A 21,811-nucleotide genomic window follows, 5' to 3' on the forward strand; every position below is an offset into this window, starting at 1 on the left:
AAACGTAATCAGCTCATTCTTACTTTTGCTGTGCTCCTAAAGTTATGATATTTGTATTTTATCAACTGTTAGTAGTGGATATAAAGTCTGGAGAGAAGTTCCATGACACCATGGTGTTGAACTCAAAGCTCCAACCACCACCTCTCGGTGTCCCTGGAACTGCCTGGAGCTCCTTTCTTACAGGGAGAGTGCCTTCCCTGTACAGGGCCCCAGAAGGTACTGGTCGGGGTATTTTCCCTTCCTCGCCTGGGAGTCAGTCTTGGAGGCCAGACACTAACATGACCTGCCACTGCTTCTGTATTTGTAGCAGTCCTTGACTTGCCTGATTCTGGGATGTGCATGAGAACAGGCTTCTTTTTAGGATGCTTGTTACACCTGGTATTTATTATTTTCCCTCAGAGTAATCTCTATGGTCAGAAAGCAGTGGCAATTATCAAGTAGGTCTCCATTTTTCTTAGCAAACATTTGTTGAACACTTAGTTGTCCTGGACATTTTGCTAAGCATTGTACAATATCTCAGTTAATTTTATAAAAGCCCTTTGAGAAAAGTACTCTTATTGTCCCCATTATATACTGGGTGTAAATGAAACCTAGAGAAGTTAAGCTACTTGCCCAAGGTCACACAGCAGAGAGTGGATTTAGAATCTGAACCCAGGTGTTCTGACTCCAGAGCCCCTTAATCATTTTGCTGTTCTGCACGGGCCCCTAGGCTCAGGACCTTTCCCTGCAACATTTCAGTGAGGGCTGGACACAGAGTGACAGGACTCAAGCATGTCACTGTGGTGATAGTCTCACCCTAGACTGTCTGGGCTCCATTGTTTCAGGGAGTGTTCGGAGGAACGGGATGAAACCAGGAACTTCTTGGGGGCTTTGGGACAATCAGATTGGCCTTCATCACATGCAGAATTGCCTGGCCTGGACCTTTTTTATGACTGTCTCTTCTCCTGGGTTTGTTGACCCCCAGTTCATGTGACTTGAATGTTGGGACTGGGTCTAAGGTTTTGGGAGGCCCTTTGTGCCTGTAGCAAAGTGGACAAGGCCAGGCTAACAGCTGTTCTTGTGCAGCAGAGAAGAATTGCAGTGCTGACAAAACCTCTAGCTCATTTGCTCTGGCCGCTCCTTTAGCAGCTGTGCATAGGCAAGCACGCATGCATCTGCGCTGCATCACCTCCATGTTCCTGGTAACCTGGTTGGCTGTTTCTCCATCTTATTTGCATAGAAGGTTCCAATGAGGCTGAAATTGCATCAAAAGGGAGAATTGAGAGGAAAGGGTTGATTTGGCAACATCTTTGTGCACAATGCTTGTTTCTGAGATGTGAGGATGTGATTTGTAAAGCATGGAAGCAATACCCCATTTGCCTGTGAATCTGGATATTATACTTGTTTTCTCCTCTGGGGAAGTTAATGCTGTGCTGCCCTGGGCATTACAGAATCTGTTCAGCTTTGGAGGAAAAAAAACCCCATGTGTTTCAGGATGTCTTAAGCATCAACATAGTAATCAATGATACCCTGAGATCCAAACCTTTATCATTGTTTAAAAACTAATTGGGAAAAATATAGCTATTTGGGGGGAGGAGGGAGGGATTGTGTGTGCATGTGTGAGAGAGAGAATAGGAATATACTATTCGTTATTCATAGTGGCCATCATTCTGATCCACCATGGAAGATTGGTTTTAGCCTTTTGATAATGGGGTAATTTAGAGAGGATTCTTATTTTCTCTTTTCTAGTGCCAAATGTGGTCATAAGCTTTTCAAAGTTTGAGTCAAATCTGAACAAATGGGAGAGAAAGAGTATTTGTCTGCAAAGAGTATTTCTTTATATGAAGAAAATAAAAATCATGGAGAAGCAATTATATTGGGGAAATGACAGATGCTGAAAATAACTCTTAATGAGTGAATAACTCAATGATTTCTGTTTTCATATTCTGTTAGGAGAGAAATCGTTATATGTGCTGCAAATCTGCTCCGCTGCTATTTAGTAGGGCAAAGCCAGTTTCTCTTCTGCTATAGCATTTAACACAATGACTCTGAAGTCTCTGAACAAAGATGCATCTTTGTTAAGTGCATTGTAATGCAATTCTCTTCATGCATTCATATCACTGAGCTGACAGGTGTGCCAATATGCCACCATGGATGTAATTCCCCTATCCCTGGCCCCCCAGGCTATCGAAACCTTGTGTACATTTCTTTTCATTTCAGTTACAGGAAAAGCACAAAGTAAAGGAGAGAACTAGAATAACAAAAACCGACTGGAGTTGTCCTGATCCAAGATGGGGCTGAATATGACCTCCAGGAGACCCTGGGCTCATTTTACTCTGATTATAATATATTAGCATGCTAATCAACATGCCCGCCTATGCCATGCAGAGTCCAACTTGGACCATATAAGGGAAGAAGAGGGGTGGTGCCCAATTCTGGGAAAAGATGGGCTCATTCCCTGAAAATTAATACATATGCCTCCTCCTCATTATGTTGCTTCCTAGACTTCTCTAGACAAGAAGTTGATCTGTGAGTTTGACTCTCTTTCTCCATTCCCTGGCCATTGATTAAAGCTTGTGCTGCTAAATGTCCAGCTTCAGTTTCATTCTTGGCTCAGAGACACTGAACAGAGAAAGAACCCTAGAAAAGACAGAAAGTTCTTCATGGGGACCAGATCCCCACAATTGGAGCCTGAACGCTCAAAACTGGTAACAGATATTGAAGGAAAATATAGATCCTTATATGTAGATATACAAGTTTAAAGAACAGAAACACACACACCAAAAGATATTTCATACTTTAGTAGAGGTCCTCAGATATGAAGGTGATGTTATAAGACATTGGTTTGTTTTTCTAGAAGAGGCAGGTGTTGGTTAGACAAAGAACATATATGGGCAGTGAAAGCAGAACAGCTCGTACTTAAAAATCTCGGGTGCTCAGCTCACCGAGCCCTGCTCACCACATGTCAGGCACCCAGCAAAGTTCTACAATTCCTCCGCAGGTAACTATAGGGAAAGGAGCATTAAAAGGTGAATCTGCTGGAAGGATCTGAGGACACAACTTGGTGCTCAACCATGGATTTGTTTCCTATTGTTTCAGTTATCTGTTGCCACAGGACAAATTACCCTACAATTTAGTGACATAGAGCAATGATGTTTATTATGTCATAGTTTTTGTGGGTCAAAAACCCAGGTGAAGCCTGTCTGTGAGCCTCTGACTCAGACTACGATTAAGCTCTGTCAGAATAGGATCTGCTCCCATGCTCTCATGTAGCTATTGGCGGCCTCCGCTTTGCACTGGCTGTTGGCTAGAGGCATCGATCAGTGCCTCGTTAAGTGAGTCTTTCCATCAGGCTGCTCACAGCACAGCAACTGGCTGGCTTCACTCAGAGTGAGCGAACCAGGGGAGGGTGAGTGTCCAAAAGAGCCATCACAGACATTATTACCTACTCCTGGAGGTGGTGTCCATCCCTTTTGCTGTATTCTAGTCTCAGAAGTGAGTTACCTGGTCTAGCTCACTGAAGAGGAGAGGACTACACTGGGGCACAAATAAAGTACCGGGAGGTGGAGATGACCAGGGCTGTCTTAGAGGCCACCCGTGGATGCATGTGTTGCTATTGTGCTGAAGTGGGATGTTGGTCCCCAACATCAGGTAGTAGGGGAGCTCAGGGAGGAAACAGACACCCAGAACCATCTTTAGCTCCTGCTTTGTGGGCTCCTCACTGCACTGGCGCCTGGGACATTTCAAGTGTAGCAAACATGGGATTTAGATCAAGCTACTGCAACTCATTTCTGCAGCCCTTGGTTCTCCTTCCAATTCTGAAGGTCATGTCAAGGGTACAGCAGGGGGTCAGGCAACGTGCAGTGTACTCGCTGAAGAAGTGTCCAGAAAACCAGCCACACAGCTTTGGTTGTCTCCTAACATAGGGCCAAGCCACCGAAAGTCTTTCCTGGCCCATGGGACTCAGATGCACTAACCTATAGAAAACTTTATCTTACGGCCTGTGTTGGCAGACAACGAGGATTTCTTTAAAAATGAACTGATTCTTATGGAGATCAGACCTTTGGATTTACTTACAGGCACCCATGTAAGGCAGTGTAGCTAAGTGGCCAAAAAGGGTCTTCAGAGTAAGAGTTGATTTGAGTGTTGGCATATTAACTAGATAAATGTAAAAAATCGACTAACCTCACAAAGTCCTACTTTTCTCACCAGTGAAATGGGGACCACATTAGCACTGCCCTCCCAGGGCTGATGTGAGCTTGGGCGTCACCTGTGATAACATAAGGATTAGCCCATCTTGCTGTAGTTATAATGATGATGACTGCATGGGCGGGGGGGGGGATGCAGTCTCCTGCTTATGTGTTGGCAGAGGACTAGGATTTTTACTCCAATCCCCAGAAATAAAAAGGCCAGGAAGAAGACTTCTACCTTCTCTGTGCCTCTCCTTTCCCTCCCTCCTAGAAAGAGGAGCAGACTCAGTGCCCTCTGGTCTGCCTCTCTGAAAGCTTACCTGGGCGGACTCTGCCCTGGCAGGTGGGAGCTGAACAGTTTTGAGGGGTAAGTTCCCTTTTATAGTGGAGTATTCAGGAAGCCGAATGTGGCCACATTCACCAATCCAGCCCTTATCAGCCATCATAAAACTGCTAGTTTAATCTTTATCTAGGAGTACTTTTCTCAATGAATTTCACTCACAGAGGAGTGATATCACTTCTCAGCCAGGGAAGGTAAAAATGAAGGTGAGAATATCCATTCATTTGGAACAATCTCAATCTTTTCTCTGCTTCTAAAGAGATCTCTTGCATCTTTGTAGCCGATTCAGGCCAGAATTTGGGGTTCCATTATCCATGAGGTGCTTTTTTCGGTTCTGGTTTGGAGGGACAGAGCAGGACTCCTGAAGGCAGGTGGTGTTACTGCAGGCACAGGACCTTCCACGCAGAGGCGGGTCACCCAGGGCTGAGCAAGGGCAGCGCATGCGCAGAGCTCGGCAGCAGACTGCCGAGGATAGCCTTGCTCAGAGGCTCGTTGGGCAGGTGGCCAGGGGGCCGTTAGTCCTGATCATTCCATCTTCTAGCTGCTGGTTCTCACATAAGAGTCTTTTGCATATTGAGTCATCTGTGAATAAGCTGTCATTCCACTCCTGCTTTGTAGAATAGAATAAAACATGCCCTAAAAGTAGCCGTTTGTCATAATTATAATTACAAGATTACCAAAAATCCACACCTGACAGGGCAGAGAGTACTACACAGAGCTGTTACTGAGGGCTTTAGAATACACCCCCCAATGTTGTTGTTGTTCTTCTCTTTCTTCCTCTTTTAAGTAAAAAAGGAAAGAAAAATAAAACCAATAAAATTAATTGCTAAGAATTTAAGATTATTGTTGGATGGCTTCACTATGCCTTTATAAAACCACGTGAAAATTTATCTTCACCTGCAGGAGTCCCTAAGTTCAGAAGAACTGCTATAAGGAGAAATATGAGATAAAATATGTAACACATTTAGTGTGAAGCACCCACAGCAAGTCATCATTGAATAGTAACTACTACTAATAAACAACAACGATTATACCGTCAATAAGCCGAACATGTATGAATGCTACAAGGATGGCAGCCTGCTAAGAACTGTGGGAAGTTTCAGCGACTGCACTGGTCCCACAGGACCCTGTGCTGGTGCCATGATGCGTTTCACGCACATGAATGAACGCCCAAATGGCGCGGGTCCGGTTTAAGCCTAATCTGCATTTCCCGAACTGGTGTCCCAGAAAACAGTATTTTCAAGAAAATAGATGAAAACACTGTTGAAAATAGATGACTTCAAGAAAAAAAATATCAAAATAATGGAATATTACTGGGCCATGAAAAGAATGAAATCTTGCTCTTTGCAACACTATGGATGGACCTAGAGGTTATTATGCTAAGTGAAGCAAGTCAGAGAAAGACAAATACCATATAATTTCATTTTATATCTAAAAAAATTAAAAAACGAAGAAACAAAACAAAATGGAAACATACCCATGGATACAGAGAACAAGCTGATGGTTGCCAAAGGGGGGGGACAGGTGAAAATAAACCCCAGAACTGAGAGGTGAACGAGGGAGTTGGGGTGAGGGGTTGCCGCTCAGTGCCTGGCCTCCTTGGTTTCATTATTAGATCAACTACCCTATACCAACGAGGAAAGGAGCAGCGCATACAGAGAATTAAGCCAGGGATTCCCTCAAAAAAAAATCAACATTTTATGGTCAAAAAAATGTGTGAAAATCTGCATCCTAACTGCTCCTTTTCCTAGATTTATAACACAAGTTTGGTTTTTATAGCCTTTGAGAAGTCCAGGAAGAAAGAAAGCTGATTACCTTTGTTTAACTCTCTTTCCTAAACCAGCACTTACCCTCTGTTCTCTACGCTGTTACCAGAGGAATCCTTTCAAAAGACAAACATCACCTCCCTGCTCATAGCCCTTCGCTGACTCCCCGTGGCTCTCAGAGTGCATTAGAAAGTCTTCAGCTCGGCCATCAGGCTTGGTCTGTGCAGCCCCGCTCCGGGTGTCCAGCTTTACCTCACACCAGGTTGTCCTGTGCTCTGGGCACTGTTTCTCACTGGCCACCTTTCAGATCCTTGAACACGACCTGGGTCTTCCCGGTTCAGGGTTTTTAGACAACACTTCGTTGTGTGGAAAGTTTCCCTTGTTCCTCCCACATTCAGCCTTTACCCTCCCACTTTTGTCTGCTCTGCTTCCAGTTCCCAAAATGTTCTTCCTTCCCCGAACTCCTGGTGTGTGTGTTTGCTGAGGGGACTGTTTTGCTCACAGATCTCCTCTGCCCACTACTGTAAGATCCATGAGGGCACCCTGCTGCCAAAGTTTACTCTTTCAGGCTAGTATGGGCTGCCTGCGGGGCCTGCATGTCAGGTGGGGTGGGCCAGTGAAGTACCGTTTCTGTTGTTGCCATTTGTGGACTATTATTAGACTCATTATTTCACCCCGAGAAACTGGAGTACAGAGTGGAATGCGAGGAGGCCCACTGGAGCTGCATAAAAAGCAGGGCTGTGGACTTATGTGAGAAAGATATATTTCCAAGTTATCATGATAACCCACATTTAACAGGCACTCTGTGAGCGGAGCACTTTTCAGTATTTACTTAATTTTCAGTAAAATTTTACTTAATTATTGGCTGGGCTTTTACAAATGAGTCAACCAAGACAAAGGTAAGATGTTTAATGTCAGGCTTCTTGGACAAGCTTGGGCTGCGACCTTAACCCAGGCAGCTCGATTCCTGAGGCTGCCGTGTTGGCAGTAGAAATGGTCTCCCCGAATAGGCAGCCTTTAAGGTGGACCCTTAAAATCAGACAAGGTTTGGATATTGGGAGGGAGGATATTAAAAGACAAAGGCCGAATGTTGGGGAAAGGTAGAACACAGGTTCCCGAGTTTGGCGGAAGTGGTGGGGAAGGAGGAAGAATAGAGAGAAATCACGTTGGGATGACCAGCTGGGGCCGAAGCCTTCAATGCTGTGTGAAGAAGTGCCAAATCTATTGGATAAGCAGCAATGAGTCAATGAAGGTTTTAATTCCAGGCTGTACAATATCAGAATTCAGCTTTAGGGAGGTCAGTTTGTCAGAAGGGTACAGAATCAGTGTGTCTACTGACCAGGATTATACCTGTTTTCCTGAGGTAGTTACGAGTAGTGACCTGTTTCATTCTTAAAAATGTCCTGGTTTGAATGATAAATTAAGTGGTCACCCTATAAAGGCAGTGTTGAAATTGGGAAAAGACAAATGGGAAGGGTGGTTGTTGCAATACCTGAGGGAGAGGGAGGGGATTTTGGGATTCAGGGAATGGAGAGAGAGAGAGAGAGAGAGAGAGAGAGACGGAGAGAGCGGAGGCACAGGGCTGTGGTATTCCACAAATATGTGGGTATTTAGGGACAAGAGAGACTGAGGACTCATAAGTGCTTTGGAGTTTCGGGTGGCTGACTGGTTGGTAGCAATCATAGTATCTAAGTCCTGGTATCTAAGGGCAGGAGCCGATATAGCACAGAGCAGTGGGGAATGCTCTGGGGCCCCAGCATGGTTACTCACAGGGGAGTCTGAGGGAGATGTTGACCAGTGTCTGAAGATGGGGCAGAGGCAGAATGGCCACTGGAACAAGAAGGCGTCTTCAGACCAAAAAGTGATTCAGGGAGCTCCCTAGAATATAGCAGAATTTATCATAGGGTAATTTATTTACAGGGATGTAGGGTCAGAGCAGACCAATGACCCAGCAGTTTTGTGCAAATTATTTTCTGTTAACAGACCCTTGTTACAGTACTTTTTTTAATGGTATGACTCAGGTATTAATGATTGGCAAGACAAAGAGACAGAGGGTACATGCTAGGGGCCATACCTCCTGGTGGTCTTGTGATGAATGATCGTTTATAACCTGCACTCTTACCAGCTGGAGATTTATCTGGGTTGTTATGCCATCCCACATTACTAATAAAAGTACTGGTGGCTACATTTTATGGAACACAGATAGTCATCAACAAGAAGACCCTGATCTGTTTGCTGAGGACAGTGAGGATGATAAAAGGTCACAGCATGAAAGAAACCCGGGCACCGGGAGATGAGACGGGCTTTGCTGACATCCACATCTACATGACCAGACAGCTGAGCTGGTGTGCCGGGCTACAGCACAAAAGTCTCAGGGCCGAAGACTGATGATTGGGTTTCTTTTCACAGAGATGATTAAACTGGGAGAGTGTTTGAGATTAATGGCAGCCGTGTTTATTTACTTTAGGTGTGTATTCATTTATTTACTCCTATGACTTAGAAAAGTGGACTCAGGGTGGCTTAAAACAATGAACAGCAAAACTCCAACCATCTAAACTAAAAAGAAGAGATAAGTAATAAAAGAAAAGGGGAAAAGAGAGTTTGCTGAGGTTGTTCAAAGCCTAGTAGGGAAGAAAAGGGGGTTCAAGAGTAGAACATGAAGAGGCTCTTAAAAGGGGAACCCCAGTAGCATGTAGGGTGGAGGAGAAGCTTAACTTTTTGAATGCTCCTGTTTACCACCTGTCTCACTGCCATTTTTTCTTATAACCCTGGAACTGCTCCCAGTTTCTCTTATAGTTCCCAAACTCTCTCTGGAATCTAGGCTCCAAGGCAAGTTTGCTGAAGGCCCACTTTTCTACCTGTGACTCTGCTCTGATCTGTGATTTTGTCCTCAGCGCATCAGAGAGAACTGTTGGAAGTGGGGACATTGACTCCTCACAGCAAAGCCCTTGAAGCAGCAGCCCTCAAAAGGCATTGTTTTTGCTTTTTAATCCTTTACGCCACCGTGCCTGGCTTACAGCACTGCTTTCTCCTTTAATGACTAGCAGTCACCTCTACTACTCGTCAGGAAGCCATGTCACTGAACTGCAAGATGATTTTCTCACAGTGCTGCCAATGGACGATTCTGCTAATCTGAACACTTTTCTTGCTTCGCTGCTTCCCTGCCTCCATTTCCCCTCCCCACCTCTCCCTCTAGCTTTCAGCCCTGTGGAGCAAACATGCTTTGATGAATCAGACCTTACAAGTCTGCCCACCTTCACTTCTTCCCTCCACAGATTTTAGAGAGTCTCTCCAAAGAAGAAGAAATATGTGGCCTACTAAGAAGGTCATCATCATCTTCATGATTATATGGTTGAGGTTTTCTGGCTGTTTTCAGGCTGCATTTGTGAATTGGCCGGTGCTCACAGCATCACCACCCCTTTGTGAGACTAATGTTGCAAGTTCTGAAGTCTCCCTGGAGTTTCTGGCTTTGCAAAAGAGATTAGATCCAGCAGAGGTCTGCCAATGCACTTGGAAATGGAGTGCCAGCCCAAGTGCCAAGAGCTGGAAACTGGAATTCTCGGTTTCTCCCCAAGGACTCTGGGGCTCGGAATCTCCGGAAAGTGGTGGAGGTTCCATTTCAAAGAGCCCTCAGATGGAATAGGCTGTCCAAGCCAAAGGTCAAGGCTCATTTTGATGCAACACCGCCTCCCTCCACCTCTTCCAGGAATTGTTTGTGTTCTTGACCTTAAAAAAATCTCTGTGTTAAAGGACATGTTATTCCTGACCTATATTTTCTCTTTCCAAATTTTTTATTTTATTGATTAGACTACTATATTTCTAACCTACATGTAGATCATGTTGAAAAAAACCAGAAGACAGCGGAGCCTTCTGAAGCTCCAACTGTAAAATCTCTTCCCAGGACAAAGGATTGATTTTCACTTAAAGCAGGAATCCACAAATCAGTATCCTCCTCCAGCTCAGTGGTAATTTAAAGGAAAAAAAAAAGAAGGCTTTCATGTCCTTCTACCACCAGAGTCCAGAGCTGTAGTGGGAAAAACACAGATGCTAATCTGAGCCAAGTTAAGTTGATTTGGGAGATTCAGAGATCAGGTTCTCGTGATTTCTTTGCAACCACATCTATTCCGAGCTCCCTCTCATCCATCAGCTGCTGTCAGCTGCATATGCTGGCTGGGGGTTAATTTCAGCCTCGCTGTTCCTTTCTAAAGGCTATCAATTCTCCTGACACTTAATAATCGCATAATGGTGTGGCTTCCAAGGTCAGGACTCATCAATATCCTAAAATATACCACCAGGGGGTCATTAATAATAATGAAAATAATAATAGAAAAGTACTAAAATACTCACTTGCCTTTAGCCTGGTTTCTTTTAGCCTCTTTTCAATATTTTTCATAATTTAAGACCCATTAACTTATGTTAATTCCAACATAAGTTGGGATCCAATTTATTGTATTTGCAAGAGAGCTGGAGTTGAAGTCCTGAGATTGGATTCTAATGATGGTGAGACCTTAGATAAGTTCATTCACCACCGTGGTTCATAGTTTCCTCATCAACACCAGGGGACATATTATCTCCCAGACCTACTGCATGAGGTATTGAAGATATAAAGAGATTTTGGCAGGTAAAAAACATGCACATATAAATGCATTGTATTATTGTTGTCTTTTCTTGTCTTATTTTGAAAATTTTATTAATTGAAAAAATCTGTTCCAAGATCAAATACAAGAAGAGTTGGGTTCTTACAGCAGGGGAGGAGGCATACAGAAAATACAGGTCTCTCAGTCTTGAGGGGGCCAGCCTGTGAGGAGGAGACACTGGGTCTGTGGGCGGGGTCTCTGCAGACGGTTGATGACTGACAGAAAAACGATCATGAAAAGAGGCCCCCTTTTAGATGGAAGGTTAACTGCCTCTAAGGTGAGCCCTTTGCATGTTTTTCTGTGATGATATTTAAGATGTACCTCTTAACAATAATTATGTCAACATATTTGGTTTAAAAAATTTGAAAAGGCATCAATTTGAAGAATGCACTCAAGTTCAGACAACCTTTTTGTTCCAAACCAACTCTTCCCTCTGACTTTGCCATTGCAAGTCATATCCTTGCCTCTGGCTCAAATGTAAACAGAGTGTCCCCCTGGGAATGGATAGCAATATGGTGACAGTGACCTTCCTCCAACTAGGAGAGCCCATGACACAAGTCACATGTAACCAAAGACAGCAAAATTTACCAGTCCAGGACTTTCTGGCAAGCAGATGTTACATGGTTCAAGGCCACCTTGTGGGGAGAGAAAATAGGAAGTAGAGATGGAAGGTGGGTGGCAGAGGATTAGAGATACAGGTTCGGCTTCGGTAGGAAAAAAAGAGGCAGAGACCAACACAGAGCTGCATGAGGAGTCACCCTCTGTGAGGAGGGAGGGACTAGGAAGTGGAGAGGGAGGGAGGCATGATCTGAGAGGCTCATGAAAAGTTGCATTCTTTAAAAAAAAGTAATTATCTCTTGATTGCTATTTGGCCAGATTTGATGTGTTGCTATAGAATTGCAGGTTAGATCATTGAAATCACAGGCAAACAGCATATTCAAGCCCACAAACCCAGGTGCTCTGCTGTACAGACTGTGGTCTCCAGCACCTTGGCAAGTGCTTCATTCAGCAGAAACTGAAGAAATTTTACAAAGGCTTATATTGTCCTGACAATGTTATTTGTGTCCTAGCTAGAATAGAGACTAAGCTTGTTGTTTGGTATAACAACCTTTGGACTATGTTGAGTCCATTTCCCGTTTTTCTTTTTCATGTTCTTTAATGAAAAGCAAATGAATACCTATTTGTTTATTTGCAACTGTAAAGGTAACAACTTAAAGAAATTAAAATCCCTTAATTTATGTAAGGATATGAGGGATGTAAATTAAGATTTAGGTGGACAGAATTGAATGCTGTGTTATAGATGGTATGCTTTTATTAATACAAATAATATATCGATTACTGGTGTTCTGTGAGTTGTCAAATACAGGGCTGGGCAAAAGTAGGTTTACAGTGGTTCATATGGAAAAAGACATGAAAGCTATGATTATTACAGTAGCTTTATTAACTCTGTCTTATGTACTCACAAGTATGTTATCTCCTCAATTATTCTCAAGAAAGTTTCATGAGTCCTTTTGCTGGTTTTTCACTCCTAACAGAGCTAGATGATCAACACTTACACAGTGTGCTAATTTCCAGGGCTCAAAATATATATCTTGTTTACTCTCACTCCACTGTTATGTATAATATGAATAAAATATATACAAAATATGGTCAAGAGTCCAAGAAAACCAGTGTGAGTTTCCCACGTTGGCAGGGGAAATGGACACGATGGCTCAAACTAGATGTCTCTGCAGACTCGGGGAGCTATGTGGCTGCTGCTGGGTGAGGTGAGGAGCACTCATCACTGTTTGAGGAGCACGTGCCTGCTGGTCAAGGTCTCCCTGGGGCACACGTTATACCTTGCCTGGGGTACTCAAAAACAGTTCTGCAAGGCAGGCTTACTCCTCTGTAGCTTGAATTTTACAGGTGAGGAAACAGGCCCAGAGAGCATATAAAGTCACTGTTGCAAGGGCACACAGTTAGCAAGTGGCCGATGTGAATTTGAACCAGGTCTGAATCCAAACACCTTGCTGTTGTCACCACATGCTGTTGCCTCTCAGTAGGGGGCACTCTGAGAGCAACGACTGTCCTCACAATTCCCTCCACACGGTAGGTTATAGCCACCAGCCTGTATGTTTTGTGTGCTAGCGATCTTTAACCAGTATTACTTAAAGGAAAAGCTACCCATTTTTGAAAGAAAAAAAAGGAACCCTAAAATAACCTTGTGGTGATATTTGCTTTGTAAATTGCCCACACCACACTGAGAGGAATGACCTGTGTAATTCTGGGACTTACTGAAGATTCAGGTGGTAGGCATTAAGTTGCTTCAACATCATGCTCTCAACCTCTCCCTAAGCTTTGTAATATTGTAAACTAGAACAACATCAACAGAAGAATTCATTCTGCTTCCCATTACTGTACTTCCCATCTTACAAAATACTTTTCCATCCACTATTTCATTTCATCTTCACACGTGCACACAAAACCAAAGATTTATTAAAAACAACCTTTCACGATTCTCCATTTCAAGGGTGCAGAGGGTTTCACTCACTTGTCCCCAGTCCTGTAGGTAGTAGGTGGCAGAGACAAGACCATCCATCCATGCCCTGGAGGCGCAGATCTGGGGCTTTCTTGGGACCTTGCTGCCTCCCACCAGTGCCCTGCAGCTCCCAGGGCAGCCCTGTCCTTGGGCGTTGCCTGTGGGGTAAGGTCATTCTTCAAAGCTGGCAGCAAAGGTGTTTGCCCCCCCTCACTGTCTTCTGTGCAGGATGCAGGGCTGGCCACAGCACAGGAACGGAGCTGCTCATGGTGGGAATTCTGTTACCACATTTTCAACATTGAACATTTGGATTGGTAGCTAAGTGAAATTGGTTAATGGTGCTGAGTATCCTGTTCTCATTAAAAGTATATAAAAGGCTATTTATTCAGAACAAATGAGGACATAATTACATTTTCTGAATGATTTTAAAGCAATTTTCTAGTTTCTCTTGGCTTAATTCTGCCACTTTACATTGGCTCTGGGGGAGCATCAGGTATTTTATATCCTTTTTCAAAAGGACATTAAGGATAAAGGTGGCTTTGGACACTTCTCAACTCTGGTCCTCAAATATTTGGGGTAGATATTTAGTCTCAGCTCCTATTTTTCTAAAATCTTTGCTAAGAGTTTCTTAAAACATCACTAGTAAGTTCTTGTGCATCATTCCAGGTAAGGTCATTTAGCAATTCTCCATTGAAATGTTTAGCTTTGTGATTTGTTTCCTGTTAAACATTTACAAACTAAAACTACTTCAGGTAGTAGATAGGATAATTTTATGGGTCTCCCTAATTTTTATTAGGACTTTAAATACAAACAGGAAGTGAACATTTTCAAAAAAAAGTATGGCATTTTTGTGTATATGTTTGTTCAGTTCTCCAAAACTGAGCAGATTTAGCAAGATCAAAATTGCTGACTTTGGTTTTTGACCTTGGCTTTCATTTGGAAACACCATATGTACTATTGAGTAATCAACTTTATGTGGTGCAACTTCTGCTTAATTCTATAATTACTTTGAAAAATCTGACACCCAAACCTTTTTCCAGCTAACTTTGCTTTTGTAATTTTCTTCCTATAGCTTAAACATGTGGAAATATGATTCAGAATAATTACATTTCTTTTTAAAATATTTTTAAAAATTTATTTTAGAGAGGGAAAAGGAGGGGGAAAAAGAGGGAGAGAAACATCACTGTGGTGGCCTCTTACGTGCCCCCTACTGGGGGCCTGGCCCACAACCCAGGTATATGCCCTGACTGGGAATCGAACCGGTGACCCTTTGCTTCACAGGCTGGCACTCAATCCATGGAGCCATGCCAGTCAGGGCACATTTCTTTTTTGAAGTCACAAATCAGCGGGGTTTTCAGCCCCTAACCCCAGCTGGAAAGTTCGGGTGCTTTTCCAGCTCTTCTGTGTCTCTCACGGCCCTCGGCCCTTGTGCAGTCAGTAAATTTTTTATTTTCTTCCTCACTGATGAAGGCTTAGCTCAGGCCTCACCTTCTCTGCCTGCACTGTTTCCATCAGCTTCCCCTCTGACTTCAGGTGTAGTGTCACCTGGCTCCCAATCGTCTCTGCACCCATCACATCACTTTACCATAGACATAAACAACAACCCAAACAGACAGACAACCCACATTTGGTTGCTTTCTGATTCAAAAGCCTCCATTGCCTATATGAAAACTGTCAAAGATAAAGCTGGTTACTAGTTGACATGGTAGGGGGCAGATATTAATCAGTAATGTACTATTGCTGTGGGGAAAAGAGTCCAATGTGAACTGAGCTCAGTTTTGGTTTGTACAGAGGTATCTAGGTGTTTTACCTGGAGTGGGGAATGGGTCGGGGATTGAGTGGCAGCTTAATATAGTCAGGGAAGTGAAAAAAAAATCACAAAAGTTGGCAAAGGGGCCATCGTCTATAAGGAACCTGTCTGGTTTTGCTAATTGGCATTCATCAAAGTTAGGCTTCTACCCTCCCACAGAGGCTGAGGGTCAGGCTCTGTCTTCAGGTGTTGGCTGAAACAAACAGCAAAGTCTCTTGGCAGCCTTGGGTTTCCTAAGACAGCCACTTTAAGGGTCATCCTGGGGATGCAGCCTGCAGCTGTTAGAAATTATATCAGTGTTTGTTCAAGTTTTCATAGGCCAAAGTTGAGGCTCAACTGAGAAAGCCTCAGAGGAGCCTGGTGAAAGTTTAGTCAAGGAGAGAATCTCTGTGAAAACAAATTCAAAGTCTTGAGCTCGTAGGTAAGACCTTGTGTATTTAGACTTCCTTGTATCTTGTTGTTGCCGCTTACCCCATGGCCTTTGTGCTGCAACCACACTGACTTTCTCCTTCACTTGCACGTACTCTCGCACATGTGCAGTTTTACATGTACTGACTCCTCACAGACAACCCAAACAGACAAACAACTGCCGAAATATTCCTCCTTCTGGAGAGGAAAGTGACATCACCCTTCTGTGAAGTTTTCCAAGTCTGGGGCTACGCATTTATGCTCCTCTGGATTCTCGGAGCACTTTGTACCTAATTCTAGCATAGAACTCTCTACTTGTCTTGTGTTCTGTTTTCTTGTATGTGCCTCTTGCACATGAAACTGAGCATGAAGAGGCAGGGACATTATGGAGACCCCAGTGGTTCCATGAATGGCTAAGCTGAATATTGTGAGATGCAGAAGTCAGTGCATATGTCCTGCACACTAGCTGCATTTCTAAGCAGTGCAATGCCTGAGCATCCCACAGTAGACAAACAAGAAGCCAGCAGACAGAATAAGGTGGAGCTGAGATGGAATAGAATAGAGCCAAGAGAGAAATCGAGAGTGTGTAACCCTGGACGCCCTTTCGCCTGATACATGACTTCTACCTTCCCAGGCATAAAGTCTGGTTGTGCAGAAATGCAGTATGTTCACCAAAACTCATTTCATTTTCCTTCTGTGCACACAGCTAAGCTATACTTCCCAGCCTTCTCTGAAGATGGGTGTGGCCTTGAGTTCTTACCAAGTGTGGCTGAAACACATATAACCTATTTTAGGCTTAGCCCACAAACACCCCATGAGGGACCTTTCACTTCCTTATCCATTGGGTAGGAGGCTGAAGACTTGGAAGACTTGCTGCAGCCATCTGACCAGGACACCAGTGTCGAACAGTGTCATGAACAAAAAATAAATGTTCATTGTGTGAAGACAGTGAGATTTGGGAGGTTAACTTTTTAAGCAACTAGTGATTCATACTTTAATTAGTAACTAATACTAATCTGTCTAGTAGTTAACCTTTTATTGCTTAAACTAATTTAGATTGCATTTCTGTTACTTGCCACCAGAAAAGCCCAACTTACACCCTTTGGCCACTTAAGTAAAATTAAAGTGAAGGACTAGCAAGGTTGTGGTGAAAAAAAATAGTGGACTTAAAGTCAGAATATCCAAGTTCCCTGTCCTTTCCCTATTAACTTTATAATTTTCATTACATGCAGTTTAGGTTTACATTGCTGAACTGATTTCCCTTCTCAGGTTTGACTTTGGCCATGGCTCTTCAGCTAATCTAATCTCCACTTCCATTACTTGCTTCCTTCTGCTTCCACAGTGGCAGTGTGAAATTTATTGGTTATTTGCGCAGACAGCCTAGTGATTGTATTACATGGTCTTTCTATTTAGTGATTGCTTTCTCTCCAGGTACTTGGAAAAGTCCCAGAAACAACGTTAAGAAACTCTTTCCAGGGAAAGTATTTTTAGAAATTATTTTGGAAATTTCTAAAACACACAGTAGTAGAGAGGATAGCATAACAAGCTTCCGTGTGCTATTATGAACCTTCAAACATTATCTCCATAACATTTTGCCAATTTCATCTCTTCTATTCCCTGCCCTCCTCTTTTTTTCACTGCTGGAGTATGGTGAGGCAAATTTCAAGCATAATGTTATTTGACCCTTAAATATTTCTATGTTTACATGTACGCATATATGTATGTTTATTTTAGATATGTATGTAAATATATATTATATGTGGACATTTATATGTACATATTTATGTCCCTAGCAGAGAAAGTCTTTTTTTGAAACCTAGGCACAATGCGATGATCATATCTCACAAAATTGGCAATAATTCTTCAATAATATCTAATATATATTTATTTTAAATTTTCCCAATGCCCTAGTATGTCATTTTATGGTTGATTTTATTTCAATTAGCAACCAGAAGAAAAAGAAAGATCCACATAGTGCATTGGTTTGGTGAGTCTGAGTTTAATCTGTAGGTAACTGAAACAGTTTTAACTGTAAAACCACTGCAAAACTTATTATTGAGCACGAGAGGCTGTGATTTGGCAGTTGAGCTGGGCTCAGTTGTGCTAGGTGCTGGGTCAGTGAACGTCTGGCTGGGTTGGTGCAGGGCACTCACCTGGTGGTTCCCCTGTGCTCTCTGTGGCCTCTCATCCCCTAGGCTAACCTGGATTTGTTCACATGGTGCCGAGTTTCCCTAAGCCTCAAGGGGGAACTCCTGCAAGGCCCCCTGGAGCCTAGGCCCACACTGCACATTCTGCTTTGCACTCTAGTTGGCCAAAAAAATCAGGGGGTGAGCTTGCATTCAAGAAATAGGGAAGTACACCTTGCCTTTGATGTGAAACTTGCCAAGTCACATTGTGAAAGACATGGCTGTACAAGAAGGGGAATGATCTGTGGTCATTCTAGCAATCTACTTATAATCACCTTCCATTTATTCCCAGGTAAAAATGTTTGAACTTCCATAACCCTTAAAAGCTGTCACAAATATATATATATTTCCTAAGGTTTATAATTTAAGTTCAACTTCACTATTCTTAAACTAATAGAAATTGATCCCTTTACAAAGTTTTAAGAAACACTGGATCAGAAGGCATAAGAGGGTTTTGTTCCTATATAAAAATGTTGTCCCAAGTTTTCATCCAATAGCAAGTTCAATTCATGAGTACATTTATTTGCAACACATCTTTACAATGTCTGAAATAAATGTCTTAAGATATATAACTGGAGCATAATAAAAAGTTTTTAATTTTAATATAAGCGTGAGTAGCAGATTTTCTTCTCTCCCAGAAAGTCACCAAATGCATGGGAACCATCAGGAAGGGAATTCTATTTCTCTGCCCCACGGCAACAAATCAGCGTGGACAGAGAAACCTATGTATCAAGGCTGTCTGTGGGCCAAGGGCCCAATGTATGTGATGGAAACGTGTCAGCCAAATACTTTGTGATTAAAAAAAAATTATCAACTGTTAAAGAACTTTCCAGGTAAGCTTAATTTGGTAATAAAGGGGGGGAGACAAGAAGGATAAAACAACTGTAAATCACTACTAAATATACAGCTTTAATTGTCTGGCTTTAAACTTATAGGCTCTACTTGTGATGAATTGAAGCCAGCTCATACCAATTTGTGCTCATTTCTTTCTAATGCCAAGTTCAGTAAAGTCACATTAGTAGCTTGAAATTGACCAGAGTGGGAGTATTTACACAATGGCAATTGGCAAATGCTACAAATCAGGCCCCTTTTTTCCCTAACAATCATCTGTTGAAGATTGACAGCAAACTGCTGACTTTTACCCACATAAAAAAGTGACAGGCACCACTTCCTAGGAATATTCAAAGAAAGATTCTCTTGTGATAAAGGATAGACATTACATAGGAGAGGAGAGGGCTTCCCTGAGTATCTTTTCCATTAACCTGTGTTTCCTGACTACTGGTAGCTTAGTTGGATATGAGCAAGGAAAGAGATTCTTTGAGAATTGAATGGAAACAGAGACAAAAGAAAAGAACAGGAGGTGCATTTGGTCATTTGCTTATTTTGTTAACTTGGACTTTCATCACACTCAAGCTAGATATGTTCTTGAGCTTGTTTCTAAGCATTTAAACTATAATCGGAGTCTGTTAGGAACAAAGACAGAAATTGAAGTAGTTCTTTCTACATTACAGAATTCTTCCATTTAGCCTTGTATGAGTCCCTTATATGGTCCCAGCTTTTCCTATGTGCAAGACAGAGATGGGCCACCTGTTGCATCCTGTTGTGCAAGTAGTTATAGTTCATGCCAGGTTGCTTCTCCCTATAGAGTAAGAAATGGAACAGAATGAGATTTTTGAGAAGATTCAAGGATCTCTATGGAGAAAAGAAGTTGAAAGTCATCAGATAAGATCTTGCTATTGAAAGTATAGTTTATGGGCCAGAAGAATTGGTATCACCTGGGAGCTTTTCAGAAATGAAAAATTTCAGGCGCAGCCCAGACCTACTGCATTAGAATCTGCATTTTAACAAGATCCCAGGTGATTTTTATGCATGTTATAAGTTTGAGGGTGATCTAAGTGATGGTTTATTCATAGGAGCAGAGACATACCCATATGTTTTCTGTGTATGTTAATTCTATTTTGACTCCCTTTTATTTTTTAGACTTGTTTTTCCAATTTTAGGTTCCCATTTAAGCTTCATGGTTAGCAAACTGCTTGGTATTTCCAGGAATAATATTTACATAATCATCATAATAGAAAAATGTATATTGATTAACTTAAAATAGTAGTACCTTGGGTGGCTGGGGAAGGTGATCATTAATTCCTTATCCATAATAACAGAACCAAAAGAAGGATGTTGCATTCAGCAAACGCAAGAACAAATGTCGGAGACTTTCAGGATATCAAAGATGTTGCTTTATTGGCCAAGTTTAACCTGCGCAGGGGTGAACTCTTAAAGTGTCCGGAGACACAGTACCCACAGGGGCTGCAGATGAAAGAGTCGCGCCGAGCGCTCACAGCTAGGTTCTTATATAGGGGTTTTGGTGTGAGCAAGCAAGCAAGCGTTTTACAGAAGCTGATGTGGCAGTTAGCTATTTGCTTACAGAGACCTCGAGAGGGAACAGGGTAAAATTCAAATTTTTAAAACTAAACAAAGCATTGCTTATTTAGCAGCCCCAGGGGAGAATATTTGCATGACACAGGACGTTTGCTTAACTAATCCTACACTCTGTCTCCCTTGTTAGTTCCTTTTAGCTACAATGCGGTTCCTGTTTACTAAGGTCACATTTAGTTCTTAATTTTCTTGTTCCCAACAAAGGACAACAACAAATTTAAAAACAAAAAACAACAAGAACTGTGAGAAAATAGAACTATATGGAAGTCCAACAACCAAGGAGTTAAAGAGGAAATATTCATCCAGACTGGTATGAGGGGTAGAGGTGGGAAGTGGGGGTGGAGAGGACATGCAGCAAGGCAGAGGACTGGGCTGTCCCACATTTGTGTGCAGATAAGCTGGGAGGAACAACTGGTGAGTGAGACAGACTGTGAAACTCAGGGTGCCAGTGCTGGGAAATAAAGCTTTAGAACTTCTGGCTATAAAAATCTGTGGGGGTTGTGGCAGCAGAAGAAACTCCCAATCTTACAGGAGAGTCTGTTGGACAGGTCTGAGGGGTCCTAGAGCATGTACAAGCACATCTGCCTGGGAATCAGCACTAGAAGGGCCCAATTTGCTTGTGGGTGGCAGGGGAATTGACTGAGAGTGGGGTGAGAACTGAGCAAGTGGCACTGTTCCATCTCTGACCCCATCCCCACATATAGCACCACAACTCAGCAATTTCAGTTGCCCCACCTTGGCGAATACTTAAGTCTCCACCCCTTACAACATAACAGGTACACTCAGACAAAGAAATATGGCCCAAATGAAAGAACAGATTAAAACTCCAGAAAAAGAACTAAGTGATGAGAAGATAGCCAATTTAACAGATGCAGAGTTCAAAACACTGGTGATAAGGATGCTCAGAGAACTCATTGAATATGGCAAAAACAGAAGGGAAGAAATGAAGGCCATACTGAGTGAAATAAAGAAAAAATCCACAGGCAACCAACAGTGAAGGGATGGAAGCCAGGACTCAAGTCAATGATTTGGAACATAAGGAAGAAATAAACAACCAGAACAGGATGAAGAAATAAGAATTAAAAAAAATGAGGAGAAAATAAGAAGACTCTAGGACATCTCCAAAACTGCCAACATTGGAATCATAGGGTTGCCAGGAGGAAAAAGAGGAAGAGCAAGAAATTGAAAACATATTTGAAAAAATAATGGAGAACTTCCCCAATCTGGCAGAGGAAATAGACTTTCAGGAAGTCCAGGAAGCTCAGAGAGTCCCAAAGAGGTTGGACCCAAGGAAGCACACACCAAGGCACATCATAATTATATTATCCTCAATGAAAGAATAAGGAGAGATTCTTAAAAGCAGCAAGAGGAAAGGAGATAGCTACCTACAAAGGAGTTCCCGTTAGACTCTCAGCTGATTTCTCAAAAGAAACCTTGCAGGCAAGAAAGGGCTGGAAAGAAGTATTCAAAGTCATGAAAGGCAAGGACCTACATCCAAGATGACTATCCAGCAAAGCTTTCATTTAGAATGGAAGGGCAGATAA

The 21,811-nt window shown here is 42.5% G+C and overlaps 1 long non-coding RNA gene across 1 annotated transcript; it reads left to right on the plus strand.

The window, feature by feature from the left end:
* The first annotated feature begins 7,306 nt into the window (after window positions 1–7,306).
* LOC118498729 lies at window positions 7,307–20,183 on the plus strand. Its single transcript, XR_004901196.1, has 4 exons — window positions 7,307–7,320; window positions 10,363–10,367; window positions 17,717–17,719; window positions 20,006–20,183. It is a non-coding gene; the product is annotated as an uncharacterized LOC118498729 (long non-coding RNA).
* The last annotated feature ends 1,628 nt before the right edge of the window (window positions 20,184–21,811 follow it).

Source organism: Phyllostomus discolor, chromosome 2, assembly GCF_004126475.2.
Source record: "Phyllostomus discolor isolate MPI-MPIP mPhyDis1 chromosome 2, mPhyDis1.pri.v3, whole genome shotgun sequence".
NCBI classification, from domain to species: Eukaryota; Metazoa; Chordata; class Mammalia; order Chiroptera; family Phyllostomidae; genus Phyllostomus; species Phyllostomus discolor.